The sequence below is a fragment of the Haliotis asinina genome, unplaced genomic scaffold, assembly GCF_037392515.1.
Source record: "Haliotis asinina isolate JCU_RB_2024 unplaced genomic scaffold, JCU_Hal_asi_v2 scaffold_17, whole genome shotgun sequence".
Taxonomy (NCBI): Eukaryota; Metazoa; Mollusca; class Gastropoda; order Lepetellida; family Haliotidae; genus Haliotis; species Haliotis asinina.
The window spans coordinates 1-12,656 of NW_027133889.1; positions in this window are offsets into that span (position 1 = coordinate 1).

Below are 12,656 nucleotides of genomic sequence, written 5' to 3' on the forward strand. Positions count from 1 at the left end.
CACATGCTGCTCATCACTGGACTGTCTGGTCCAGACTTGATTATTTAAAGACCAACACCATATAGCTGGAATATTGCTGAATGCGGTGTAAAACTAAACTCACTCACGCAGTCATCTAGACTTGTACGTTTGTAGTATTTCACACACTGACACATCACAAAAGTGACAGGCTTTGAGTCACTGTAACTATTTTACATTGCAGACATTACAAAGACAGTGTTCATGAATGGTGTTTCATAGTAACAGGATATCGGGTCCTGTAATTGTCAGATGTCTGTCTGACCCAATGAAAATTCACAGGACCCACAGAGTAAAAATTAAACACACATTTCAGATTCAACAAATCTTGTAATTGGCATTGAACTTATTAACAAACGTAAAATTCATAAACAGCAAACAAGTGTGGCATATCACCCATGGCAACTTCAGGGAAAGTCATTGTGAAACATACAATCAGACACTGGGGCCAGTGGGTTGTGACCTTTCACCGGACCGTTGAGGAATCTGCCGGATTTGTCAGAGGGTCAGACATTGTTCGTGAACACTGCAAATAGGAATCTCCTCTAAAGACTACACACAAATACGTCATGAGACCATTAGCGTGTTGATATGAAGTTTCAGAATTGATGAAAATCTTATGAATCAATGTCATTACATGTAAGTTCGGTCCAAAAAGTGCAGTGCAGGTCACATGCATAAAAAAAAATCAAACATAATTTAAATACATCTATAAATTATTCTTGACATATAATATACATTGCTGATTGTAAAATCACAAATGAACAAAATTATAAGCGTACAATCGCGATTCAAAAGTGCACTATTTTGTACTGGGGCTCACTTCCCAAGGCAGACCGAAAACAGTCATAGTGGTTGGCTGTGCACTCAAGTGTAACGACGGCTTCCGATTGGCTGGTTCATTTGCTGAGACGCTGACATCTCATTGTGTGAACAGAAAGATGATCTGTTTGATGGGCATTTTTGAAATATGGCGAGTCACAAGAAAGTAAGATTCTTTGTGGATAACAACTTCTTTTATTGTATTTCATGCGTCGTTTCAGTATAGATTCATATACCGTTGTCAAACAAAATCCTATACACTAGAAGTTGTTATCCATAAAGAATGCATTTAGAGATGGTGGGTTTTGTAAATACACGTTCTATGAATCTGCGTTCGATCCAATAAAAAATCATCTCAGTAGAGATGGTGAAACTGGCAAGATCCAGTCATCCAAGAAAAACAGATGTAGTTTGTTTGCAACCCACAGACATAAATACATGTCATGTGTACAAGTATCACACCTGCCTAATTTCACAGCGTGGCAGAGACAGGACTCGGAGCACGAGTCATAAATCAATCTATTTTGTTTATTGCGTATAGCCTGATACGTTAAGTTCAAATTGCATGTGGTCAATGATTGAAGCTGTTTATTGCATATCGTCTTTAGCAGACAGGCAGGCAGACATATATAGATGTTAATAAACCAGACATTGAGCTTTCTCTGTGACAGAGAGGCTGCTTACCACAATCAACAAGTTGTTTTATGTAATGACTAGATTATATACTTTTTTGTGTACACAATCAAGATTAGACTACTGCTCACCACCTCATACTCGAAGCAGGCATATTGCCTCAAGCTCCGTGAACCTATTCACTGCGCATGCGTCATGGACGCAGCGTAGCGCAGCACAGCTGTTGAATAAAAGGTATTAAACTCACAAACCGTAGCCTGTGGTTGATTATGGAGGGTAATACCACTACTTCATAGCTGCAACACAAATACACTAAGAGGACAGGTCCCTCAGGTAAACACCATCTCTCCAGATGACAGATCCCCATCAGGGAACCCATGTAGAAACGCCCAGGTGATACACCCTCCAGTAGGATGGCAGACCCTGCAGGTGAATACTGCCTCCTCAGATGACAGACCCCAATAAAGTGTCCCAGGTAAATACACCCAGATGACAGACCCTGTAGGTAAACACTGTCCAGTCAGATGACAGAACCCACTAAGGTGTCAAAAGTAGATACATCCAGAAGACAGATCCCGTACGTAAACACTGTCCCTCCAGACGACAGACCCCAATAAGGGGATCCATGTTGGTAGATTGCATGCTGTCTTCAGGGTTGTTTTTCTATCTACAGTGTAGAGGCTGTTCTTGAAATGGTCAAGTGGTGGTCAAACAGACTGTGTACAGACGTTAGATGGATACTATCATGGGTAGATTGCAGTGTGTCATTAGGGTGGTTGGTTTGTTTTCAATAGAGAACCCTTTCAGGAAATGGTGAAGTGGTGGTTAAATAAACTGTGTACAGTCACCAGATGGATACTGACATGAGTGGATTGCAGGGTGTCTTCAGGGTGGTTTGGTATCTTCAATGCAGATGCCTTTCTGGAAATAGTCAAGTGGTTTTACACCACACTCAGCAATATTCCACCTATATGTCGGCGGTCTGTAAATAATAGAGTCTGGACCAGACAATCCAGTCATCAACAACATCAGCATCAATTGGAAACTGATGACATGTGTCAACCAAGTCAGCTAGTGTGACCACCCGATTATATGTTAGTCGCCTCTTACGACAAGCATAGCCTTCTATGGCAAGCATGGGTTGTTGTAGTCCTATTCTAACCCGTAACCTTCACGGGTCGGTCACTCTGTAGACCTGGGTTTAAGTTTCTTTTCCGGTGTCCCCAGTTGTGACAGGGATTTACAGGACGCAAAATCCTGCGTCCTTAGCGCATAAAAAATTAGAAAGGATACAAGATAAAATTAAAGCGCATCCCTTGGGACGCAGAAAAATATAATTACCATTATCATATCAATCGAAAGAGATATGCAGTTTGACTCGTTTATTTTAACAAACAGAACAATGAAACCGATTCGTTAGCGTGTGTTAACATCAACATTCGTTTTGACAGGAAATTCCACAGCTATTTTTATCGAATGCTTACTGAGCATGCACTAACCTTTCACCTTGGCAATGACGTAAGCAGCGCATGGGCAGGTGGCACTAGTCTAAAAATACCAAAGAAATCTGTCAATGACGGCTGTCAGCGGATTATCGGTCGAAGAATCTAAGCAAGATGACTTCAGAAAGTTCTTCGGTGGAAGTGCTGTGTCCAGTATCGATGCAACTGCAAGTACGTCATCGAATTCCGATCTTGGGGCGAATTCAGGAATGGATTCTGATAAGAAGGGACCACCGTCAAGTAAAGTTAAGACAAAGAAACAGAACTTTGAAAAACGAGTGGTTTGCACGATATGCGTGGTTACGAAAGACAGATTATCATGGCATGAAGTGTGATATTTGCCTTAGAGGCAATGTTTCTAACCCATTTACCAGCGATGAGGGTTGTACTAGTTATCAAAACTCTACATTAATTCGCCATCGGGAATCAAAGGCTCACATTGATAGCGTAACGAAATTAAAACTTCGTTTTCAACTTGAAATCGCACGCAGAAATGTGGCAAATCTTCAACATGATGCGTAGAGTGAGAAAATTCAGTCTTGTGTAAAACGGCTCAGCTGCTGACGTTTTCACAGATTTCATGCATTTGCAAGTGTTGAATGGTATCAAATGTGACCACTACTACGAAAGGACGCAAGTGGTCATTGAGTTTGAAGAGTGCACCGGATCGGTACTAGAAAAAGATTTGATTGAAAAAATCAATCAAAGTGCATATTTTGGGATAATGCTGGATGAAACATATGACGTAACTGTAGAGAAGAAACTTCCTATCTATGTCAAAAAATTTGTTGTGAATGGTGCACAGGTTGCCTTTCTAGGAAATGAACATATCACTGATGCAACGGCAGGTGGGATAAGAAATGCACTCGTTAATTTTCTCTATGGCCTGGGAACAGATAGCCGAGAGCCGCGATGCGGTCGTAAGCAGTCAAGACATGACCCTGCATCGCGGCCGAGAACACCACCTTCATAAATGCTATTCAGATTCTAGCGGCCGATTACCCCTCGTATTTTCTTGAGATTCTTAAAAGATACTTATGGTGGGTTTTTGACTGGAAAGTTGATACCGATAACGTATTTATCTGATTTCATGTCATAATTTATAACCTTTCTTTGCAGAGAGGATTCCATTCACATCCAAGCGAAAAAGATGTTTAGGTGGGATCCAGCACATTTATTTTTGTACAATGTAGTGCTGAGGACACTTAAGGGAGCACGATCTTGTCGTTTTCACACTGATTTTACACTTCGACACATGTCTAAGAATTTCAAACATTCTCCAAATTTACATTCCTGTATTGCTAACAAAATCCAAGCAGACCTAAGCGTTAGATAACAATACTATTACCAGTATTAGTTTTTACAGTTATAAATTATACTTTGGCGGACACCATGAATTTTTGGACTTACAATATTGTAAATTTCATGACGACATAGATGTACAGTGATTTATGCTAATGTAAAACGTCACCAATTTGTTGTATTCACGGTCTGTGTACGAGATGTATTTTCAATGAATGAAACAGACTGCAGTTTGGTAGTACTATCATTATGGAGAGAATTGGATCAAGTTTGTGTAGACGTATTGCTTGTTGCAAGGTAATTTGAATTCAGACGTCATTACATTTTGTGTTCTAATCATAAAAAATTAAGGTGTTCTATTATGCATTTAGTGTAGTGCCGGAATTATTTCCTATCCATTTTATAAGGTTGTGCACCCGTAAAAATCCGGATAGATTTGATTTTCAGCATTACATGTCGGATCGGATGGTCAGGCTCGCTGACTTGGTCCACACATTATCATCGTATTCCATTCATGTTCATGCTTTGATCACTGGATTGTCTGGTCCAGGTTCGATTATTTAGCTTAAAACTAAACTCACTCACTCAGTTATACTTGGTTGTTCTTCAATGATTTTACATGTGTAGATGTAAATAAAATGTGAATGATATTTTCAGTTTCAGGTTTGAAGAAAAAATACAGAGAATAGACAATTTTAAGTTTGCACGTCTTTATCTGTTGTCAGCATCCTAATTTCTGTGAACAATACAGTGTTGTAATCATCTTAGCTTTGTCTTCTTCGTTGCTATTACATGCCAACGTCGTCAAATTATCTTTCAATATTTATGTATCAGTGTCATTTTGCCATTTTGATTAACTATTTTTTTTCCTATTTTTCCCCTTTCAACATCAACAGCGTAAATTAATCTGCATCCGTCCCACTCCCCTACAGTGTGAAGTTCTGAGGTTATATGGATTTAATGGTTTTCCCAATATACAATCATATGATACAGATTCAATTTCCACATATTGTTTACTTATTTGATAATATGTTTTCCCAGAAAAATACTTGAAAAGATATATTAGTACAACAGAATGGTACAATGTTTCACTTTAGGAAAGTTTTTAATATTTTTTATTAACACACATATTCATAAGAAATTATCCTGGTTATGAAATTTATGTTACATACCTGTTATATTACGTGTATCTTTTTATGGATAAAGGTGTTTAACGACTAGCTGTGCGTTCGTTACTAACTTTTAACGATATACTCGTTTTGTTTTTTGGTGTTTTTTTTAGAGTATACACGGCGTAATCACTTTAAATTGCCAAAGACAGGATATTAGCTGGTTATTAAACTTTACTTATGCAAAAGCTGTATCAGAAATTAAAAGGAAAGCAACTGAAAAAAAACCAAAACAACCCAAAACCCCGTGAAACCGCGTAATTTACGTGTAGACATTGACTCACATGGTAAACTAATCTGTTATAAATAACTACACTGGGATACGCACCAACTAAAGGTAGATCACCGGATATCTCGGTGCATGAACCCCATGTGGATTTACATGATCTTTTATTCCGCTGGCGATTGCAGTCAAATCTAGCTATATTCGGAAACCACAAAAATTCTGGTTAGTTTGCATTTACTTTGAATGGTGCAGGACTAAATTCGTGAGGTAATAAATGTCGGAGGAAAATGATGTTACACTACTTCAACATTCTTTGAGGACAGAGCCGCTAACAACTTTACTTGTTAATTTAAACTAAGAATTACAAAAGAAAAAAAAATATCTAACAAAAGAAAAAAAGCCCCCCAAATCCCAGATCACTCAAAACTTGTCAATCAATTTTTTTTCTCTTATAACATCAATAATTAAATGACAATTAACAAAATTAAGCATTCTCACCTCCGTTAGTAAATTTTCCTGCGTATATCTTGTGTGGCTAATGTGACCTCGTCAAATTTGAACTGCCAGCCCAAGAAGCTACAACCGTTCAGATTCAGATGTCAGACAGTATTTTATTCGCGCTCTGAATTTCATGAAAGATTCTAAATGAAAAATCTTCGCACTGTAAACGGAGAAATTTACTGGTTTTCAACGTATATTACAAACTTACGGACTACATTTAACTAGGTCTGCTTTCCAAACCACGTATGTATATACACTTCAAACTTATATCATCGGATAGTGAGTGAGTGAGTCTAGTTTACAGCTATAGGGCGGCGGTCTGTAAATAATCGAGTCTGGACCAGACAATCCAGTGATCAACAACATGAGCATCGGTCTGCGCAATTGGGAACCGATGACATGTGTCAACCAAGTCAGCGAGTCTGACCACCCGATCCCGTTAGTCGCCTCTTACGACAAGCATAGTCGCCTTTTATGGCAAGCATGGGTTGCTGAAGGCCTATTCTGACCCGGGACCTTCACGGGTGGTAAAGTGTTTTCCCTCTAGGAGTTACATATGACTCTAAGCACGGAGTGCTATAACCAGCTAACATAACACACTCTACCAGCGTCTGAAGCATTTGAGACCTTAGAAAAATATTATAAAACGTTAAATTGGCACTTCAGTGTGAGTTCAGGAACCACGGACACGAAGCGACCCTAGCTCCCAAACTTTAACAAATAAATGTCCGTAGCGCTGAGATCGCTTTGTACAGGTGGACCCTTGGGTGGTGTCACAACTCTTAAGTCATAATATAGCGAGTGTGTGCGCGTGCGTGTGGTTGTGCGAGGCGTGACACTAGAAATGGGCCTTACCATTGTACCCACTTGAGGAATCTAACCCGGGTCTTCGAGTGACAAGAGAACGCAATAACACTTATATCAGTTAAGCCATAAGTCTTTAAATATACTTTGTTTCGAGACTATCATAGATGTATTCTACCTTGTACCATTTGGGATTCAACTTGACATATGTAAATCAACATATCTAGTCATGATAATGGTACAAATATGTCATAGAGCCAAAAAATATGATTATGCAAAATTCTGAATAGCAATATAATCGTATTCAAGTCGAATGACCCCGATTCTATCCGTGAACTTGTGTTCAATGGGAAAAAATGGTTATGCTAAAATCAGTACACACGACAGAACGGTTCTTACCAGTGTAATTCAAATCCAGCATCTATTATGGCAAGCATGGGTTGCTGAAGGCCTATTCTCGTTTGCTGCAAATAAAATGTGCGTTACAGGCCTTATTAGGGCCTTCGCTAATTAATGATACACCGTTTGATTAATGGGAGTATGTCTGCTGGTTAGTGGTATCACACAAATCTTGTGTCCAGCCCCCCTCTCAAAACCACCGTATACCCACTAGCCTTTGACCACCTGACGTGTTTTCACTTTCCGAACCTTTCCCAACAATGATACCTGGCTCTCCTATCCTGTCCATAGGAATGGCTCCACAAAAATTGTACCTGTCATAAGTTGTTTAAATTCAAGTTGAGAAGCCATACTCAGTCTGGGCGTCCATTGACGGACGATTATGACTCCATTGATAAATCCTTTTCAGTTTCTGTCAGTTTCAATCACGCCATCATGCCAATATTGCCATTAGCAAACCAACTTCCACCTCGCAAGTATCACTCTAAATTTTGAAGTTATATTCTATCAAGGTCTGTGTAACTCAATTGGTAGAGAGCGAGACTCTGAGTAAAAGGGTCTATACTTGTGAAAATAATATGTGATGTCAAATCATGTTGAAGGTTACTTCCGTCCAAATCATTAAAATGAAATTATATTGCAAACTGTACATCAATACATATGCAAATATAAAGGATTCCAGTAGCCTATTCTCTATACATCTTTAATATCATAACATTTCCCTCTCTTATTCTTCAATGTTGGTCTGTTTCTAATAATTTCTTGTGATGTAATAAGTGATTGTAAATATTTTTTTATTTAATTTTTTTTTTTTTTTTTTTTTTTTGGGGGGGGGGGGGGGGCTTAATGTTGCAAGTACTTATCCCTAACCCATTTCACATTTTGAATAAAATATGTTTAAACACATATCCCTGATCATTTGACATGGTGGGTATGCATTTGTGACTATAACTGTACTTTGGGTTTAGCCCTTACTCTATTTCAGTTTTGTATGTCTACCTTCATTAGGCCATGCCACACTGAGTGAGTGTGGTTTTACGGCACGTTTAGCAATATTCCAGCAATAGATAAAAGAGAGGGACATCAGAAATGGACTTCATACTTTGTACTCATGTCCAGAATCGAACCTGGATCCTCGTCGTGACGAGCGACCGTTTTAACTGCTAAGCTACTCCATCGGCCCCAATGTCAGTTTGAGGCGAGGGAGATGGTCAGACATGGGGAATGCAGCATGTCTTAACTGGTGCTGGGATGCACTGGGTGATAAGTAATGCTGAAGAGGCGTTCTGCTGGTCAAAACTGTTTCCCCCGAAATAGGACTTTATAGTGGCCATGTAACTTACTGCGGTTTCACTGTTTCACTAGTAGTTAGTATCATCAATGGTAATACATCCCGCAGCTTCAATATTTTGACGTCAAAACCTGGAATCTTTTAGAAGAGCCATAGTCTTCAATGAACTTGATTATCACATATTTTGTAATACTGGTTCATAGGAAGTTATGATAGCTAAGAATTAATGATACGAGATATAAATTGGCTAGAGATCGGTAGCAACGGCCACCATTGTGGTAAGTGGAGTTGTGTCACAGTATGGTGGCTATGTTGAACTCGGCTTATGGGGTTTGAATCTGGTACAGTCACACCGTTATCTAGTGGTGTAAAGTTTCCATGATTCTATGACACAGTCCAGAAATGAAATTATTGAGATGTACTAAGGTATCAGCTGACAATATAGTATCGAGATAGCTGGCCACTCACAAACCCGTTTTAGAACAAAACATTTATATTGTGCTGCAGTCCATATTATGAATAACCCTTATAAATTTTTTGTAACATGAAACCTCTCACATTGTCTGAGGGCATATTTTTTTTCTTTTGATCACCAGTTACTGCCTGTATCAAGCAAACAAGACGAAATACTCAGTGGGAATGAAACTTCGATATATTCCGGCTGTCAAATCTATTTATAGACTCTCCCACAGATACACATGCCAGCCGAGTGGACGTCAGGTAGACACGTGCATGTCGATTTCGGGGACATCAACTGTCAGAAAATCAGAGCGAGTAGCAACAATGTTGCCAAGTCGTGAAAACATGTCTGACGAGTAGAGTATCGGATACATATTTGTTTTCTTTTTTTTTAATATTAAATATTTTTAGTCCGTGTTGCTGAAATTGATGAGGCACCCGTGGGAGTGCCTTACCTCATATATACCGAGAAATGCACAAAGAAATAAATTATTTTGAACAATATCAGACAGACTATGGAAAGCTGTACATTCATTAACGTTTTGTGCTGTTTCCTAAACAAATGCTGTTACGTGTTAGGAAGGACATGTCGATTTTGTATTGGTTAACGTTGTTCAACTCTGCACTCGTCAATATTGCAGCGAAATCACGGCCGTCTGTAAATAGTCTAGATTGAACCAGACAATACAATGATCACTGTCTGAAAAAATATGAGAAACCATCCATTTTCTATATAACGTGACGCGTTTGCTTTTACTGTGTACAAAATAATCTTCTCAATTACATATCTACAGGTAAGTGTGATACGTGAATGAAGCTAAGGGTTTTAGTCAATACTAGTACATTCATATGAGAAAAGTCCCTAATGTCGGTCGGAAGTGAAAAACGTTATACGGGTCATTCTCAAAAGATGCAGCTTTTCCAAGTATCAGGATTCAAACTTCAATATAACTGTCAAATTTTATCAATATGTTAAAAATCTGATTTCTTCTTTTTTAGCAATATCTAATCTATCCTGGGATTTGTTTTTAATGACAATCAAAATGACCAAATACTTTACTTTATTCCTTTTTGTAACAAAGGATATGCATTTTGTCATGCATCCGGGTGCAGAAACCTAATATCGGGTGTCTGCTGTGCACGAAATTTGATTTAAGAAAATATTGTTTCTTGAGTAGTTGAAAAGATTAGACCTTTTCTCCATTCCTGGCAGATGTTTGTGATTTTCAAGCTGAATTTTGAAGTAAAACACCATCTTTTTTCACTTGTATACAATAAAAATGTCTTTCCTGTAACAGTTCCATAAAAGTATGAAATAATCAGTGATCTGTCATCTTGTGAAGTGGAACTCCCTATCATGCTCATTAACAACTTTTGATTCCGAGTGATAAACGTGCCCAAGTCCAAGAAAATCAAGTAAAAAAGGTTAACATTTGCAAGCATTTTGTATGGATATCTTTTAAGTAACATCAATTAGCAAAGGAAACAAACACTTTTCCAAAAACATGTGTTACTCTTTGCATTTGAAACCATAATTACAACACAAGGGTGTTGTCTGAAATGGGAATGGAATAGTCCTTGTTTTTTTCTGAATTTACTTTTGCGATTTGTCTCTCAAACAAGTCTTATCTGTAACAGCAATTTTTTCATTGGAAAGCACATAAGTGTTACTTCAAAGAAAAATACCTTGATTAGTCACATAATGTCATTAACAGCTTAATTGTGATAAAGATCTAAGGTGTATATATGCAGAAACTGCAACATGTTTTACACTCTCTCTTCTGAATGAAGCTATACTTATTTTTGTAAAAGGTTGTTACTGGAGAGACAAGTTAGGTAACTGCAAAGACAATTCACTACAATTTTAACAGTTTAACAGTTTGAGACAGACGATCAAAACTTGGATTCTTGTATTAGTTGTAAACCTGTTTGACAATTTGAGGATGGTGATCCACACTTTTGATACATTTGTTACTTGTAAACCTGTCTGACAGTTTCATAAATTCATGACAAATTCTGTCAAACGTGTCATTAAATATTTTTATATTCCTAAAAGAAACAAATTTCAGGATGGTAACTGTTACTTTAATTGTTCGTTATTAAAGCACGAGGTCTATAGTTTTTTTTAATACTTCTTTGTCTCCCGTTAACTTGATCTGAAATGTCTTTCCAGTAACGCTGAAATGCCTTTAGGGTAGCAAATAGGCAAAGTTCTAAAATATAGACTATATGTTTTGGTCTACTAGTATGGTAAAAACAATACTTTTAGAAACTGATTGATATGAATCTACCCAATGCCACTGATGAATTCTCATCCTAACTAAATATACGATCGATTTGCCTTCTCTGTAACAAACATGTCATTGCTAGTCACCTTTTATGGAGACATGGAGATAACATGTAATTTTTACAAAACTTCTGAGGAAACCACGAAGAGAACTCTTTCTTTCATTGCAGATAGATCAAAGATTTTATTTAACAATTAAATAGTTTTTCAAGTTTGTTTCACATATTTTCTTTCCAATAACATAGAGTGTCTTTGGCATAACGATACTGTGTTTCATATAACAGGACTTGAAAGTAAATGTTTTAATATCTTAACAGTAAGACATTGTCAGAAATCAATTAGAAATATCAAAATATTCTCTTCAGATCGCCTTCAGTGCAATATTTTTTTATGGCAGACAGTTGAGGGGATATCAAGAACATTGAAAATTTCCATCAGATTTCACTTTTTCATCTGACACCGTTTAGATGACATTGATAGACCTGAATTTTTAAGTGTAACAAAATAACAGGTAAGAAGTATCTTGTCAATAAAGACAACTTTTCTTATCAATGTATAATTAATTAATGGTATACATATGTTAACACAAACCATGATAACATAACCATGGTTACGTGATCCTGGTGATAAAATAACCATGCCAATTTGTCTTTATTGCATTTGACTGGACAAATGTGACTAAAATCCGCTGTCCCAGTGCTACCCCTTCATATTCAAATTTGAAAATTATACACATAATTTCTAATTATAAATTGAAATAATGCATTGTATATTCTTCAGTACTTCATAACAAACTGGAAACAATGCTTTGATTTATTCAAATACTCGTTTGGTATATATACATTTTTTGTGTCCAACACATTCCATTCCTGTTTTTATGGAGAACAACTTCCTGTCTTTCAATATGGCAGAGGCATTTGGAAGTCCCTGAGAAAATTGACTCTTTGAAAGTAATAAGTATATATTGTAAACTGTCACATTATGCTTTCAAACCATTACTAAATTAAAAATAAAATCAAAACTTTATTTTTTTTCATGAATAATTAAGTACAGTGCATTCTGTTCACAGCCATGTGTTTTGGTCAGTTTAGGGAGTGATCATTAAATAATAACATTATATTAACTGAAAATTTCCAGACTGTTACTAGTTAGGAAGTTAACGGTTAGGAAAGAAAAGTATTGGTTTGGAATTTTTCTACATTTAATGAATAATAATTGATGTTGTACATGACAAAAAATCACC